This window comes from Merops nubicus, unplaced genomic scaffold (assembly GCF_000691845.1).
Source record: "Merops nubicus isolate BGI_N331 unplaced genomic scaffold, ASM69184v1 scaffold21035, whole genome shotgun sequence".
Classification (NCBI taxonomy): domain Eukaryota; kingdom Metazoa; phylum Chordata; class Aves; order Coraciiformes; family Meropidae; genus Merops; species Merops nubicus.
Genome location: NW_008611866.1, coordinates 35,220 through 38,050, shown reverse-complemented (window position 1 = coordinate 38,050; position 2,831 = coordinate 35,220).

Sequence of the window (2,831 nt, the reverse complement as noted above, 5' to 3'; positions counted from 1 at the left end):
GTCAATACTGCCTCTTGGTTTAGCACAGCAGTAAGCAAATTTTCATGGGTTGCTATGTGATTGTAGCTCATCTGACTAAAAGAAATTACATGTGCCACCTTAATCCTGCTGGAGAATTGTCTGAGATTGACTGCTGCGTCAGTACAGAGCTCTGGTGAGGCCAGCTGCACTCCAGTGCCTCCTGTGTTATATATGATTGAAAGACCTAGCTGGGAAAGCGGGTGGAAAAAAGCTGTACAATACTGATTATTTCATTTTCAGGACAACTAACTCCTGGAGGGAAAAGAGCTACAGGTGTCAAGTTATTTAATTTTCCAGATAATGTGGCTGTTACTTCATCACTGCAAACACTGCGTGTGGTTCTCAACCTTTCCTGAAGAATAAGGGGGAGAAGAGTAGCAATGTGTCAGGATGAAGTTGATCTCTTAAGGAATTTGATTATGCTAATTATCCTTATCTGTAATAGGGAGCACAGACAATAATGTTGCCATAGTTAACATGGAAGTGTGTGATTGCATGAAGCAGATCTGTTGTGGCCAGAGCTCCTTAGGAGGTTTAAAAATAGAGTGCTTCTGGAAGCAGAATTATTGTGGAAATTCATAGGAACCCCACATAGGTGAGGACTACGGAGTTAGATCTCCTAGTAAATAAATAATGTGCCAAAATCATTAAAATGCTGCAGCCTTCAGAGCACATCACTATCTTGCACCGGTCAGTGACATTTACACCTTTGCAGGGAGACTGTTATAACATTGGTGAGAGCAAGGAGGACCTTGATGTGACAGCCTTTGAAACCCACTTTGTGAAGGAGGATGCGGTGTGAAGTGGTGACCTGATAGTCGCCTGCTGAAGCACACCAGCTGCTTTCTATGTTTTATCGATCTTCCTCTTTCCTAGAGAAGAAAATTTGCTATTAAAGTATTAATATACAATTGAAACGACAAAAAGATTGCCTTCGATTTAAAGGCTGTGCACATGAATCGCATCGCTATAGAAGTGCCCCAACAAGATCTGACACAGGAATCTTCAAAAGCCTGGATTCCAGCAGTGTTTGGAGTTGCTTCCCGTGCCGTTCTGTTGCTGAATCGTTTTGACAGCGTGAGGAGCAGCGTCTGAACGCTGCTGTATGGCAGAGAGCCAGACTGCTCAGCTGTACGAGCCACTTCAGCACTCTGAGTCAGGCAAAGGCAGAGCAGCCCAAAAACCAACTGTAAATTTATGATTAATGGTAGGTGTAAAGGATGTCTTGAGACATCCGCCGTTCTCGGCGATTTGTAAAGGGAGGTAGCTTCTGATGCTGCTGTGAAATGCTGCTCCTCTTGCTGCTGGGAGATGGGGACTACAAGGCACAATTTTCCTGCCTCTTGTATGCCTCTGTAATGGCTCTGGAGGCAATGTGCTTGTCTTCTGTGGGTGTTACAGGAGGAGCAGGTACAGGTTTGGATGACGCACAAAGTGTGGACTTGTTAAATTTTTTTTTACTGTTGTTTTCCAGTTTCCTCCCATACTTACAGTAATAGCACTTTGTTCAGAGTTGCATTTGGGGAGAGAACAAGATTTGTACACAGATTATACAGTACGTCTCTCATGTAAAGGAGGCCAAATTCTAGTGACATGAGGCATCAGCAAGGGGAGTTGCACTGGGATTAAGGTATATGCCAAGTTCTGAAGGGTGCCTGGATGTGTATTTGGGTCTGTTGGCATGTTTATTCATGTCTGACCTGTCTGTAGATAGCACAGACCTGATAGCAGCTCAGGTTTTCCAAGGCAGGTAAAGACTGTTTAGCTGCTCCTGTGGCCAGACTACTGCTTGGCATCTCTCAGTGGGAGCAAATGCCTGTGTGGAACCAGGCAAAGGTGCTGGGCAAACGTGCCACAGCTCTGGCAAAGTGGAGAGAGAACAGGGCTGAGGCTGGTGTAGCACCAAACCCTTCCTATCAGTGCAGGACAACTGGAAAAAGACCTTTTGCTGGTATCACTTCTTTTCCAGTTGAGGACCTGGTTTAAGCTCTCCTGGCAGACCTCTTTCACTGGGATTAACTGTGTGTCCATTCAGAGGTTTGCTAACTCACCCTTATTAATGATGCTGTAGAGCAATCACTTTAAATCCAGGGCTCTCAGCTAGTGGCATCCTCCTGCTCCGCAGTTAAGTGCTGTTGATGGGAGGGTATTGCAAGCAAGAAGCCTGGGTTTTAGGTATGTCTTCTGTTACTTGTTTTCACACCTGGTAAAGCTACTTGAACTATCTTTGGATGGGGAGCGTTGTAACAAAAGCAGACTGGCTGTGATGTCTCTGAGATCTTGTAATCTAATTTATCTTTGTTACCTGGGTAAATTAGCCCACGCAGAGCTCTGTGCTGTCACGTCTGGTCACTTATTGATCCCTGTCTAGTGATAATCTCCCTCTGCAGGTCTGCATCCTCGAGGGTACGTGTGCTTTGATAGCCTGGTCAATATGATAAGAAGGCAAAAGTCCCTCCAAACAGCAGTTTGGAAGAAGGAGCTATTAACAGGGTGAAAGTACAGAAGGAATTTGGATTTTGCAGCTCCAAATCTCTGTCTTTCATCTTCTGTATCTGCCTACATTTAAAACACAGAAGAAGAGTTTGTGTGTGTCAGCTGTGTAAAACATTTGAGAAGAAGATCAAATTTTGACTGCAGTGCTGATGGTTAAATGGTGACTTTGCAGCCCAGTACTTTGTAAACTATTTCAAAGTGTATTAACACTTGGCTGCTAGAAATTCCAGTTCAATTCCAAGTTAGAGCACACAAGCAGCTCTGCAACTGTGATGTGTTACCCTCTGCCTGGTCTCATTCCCTGAGCTGATTAC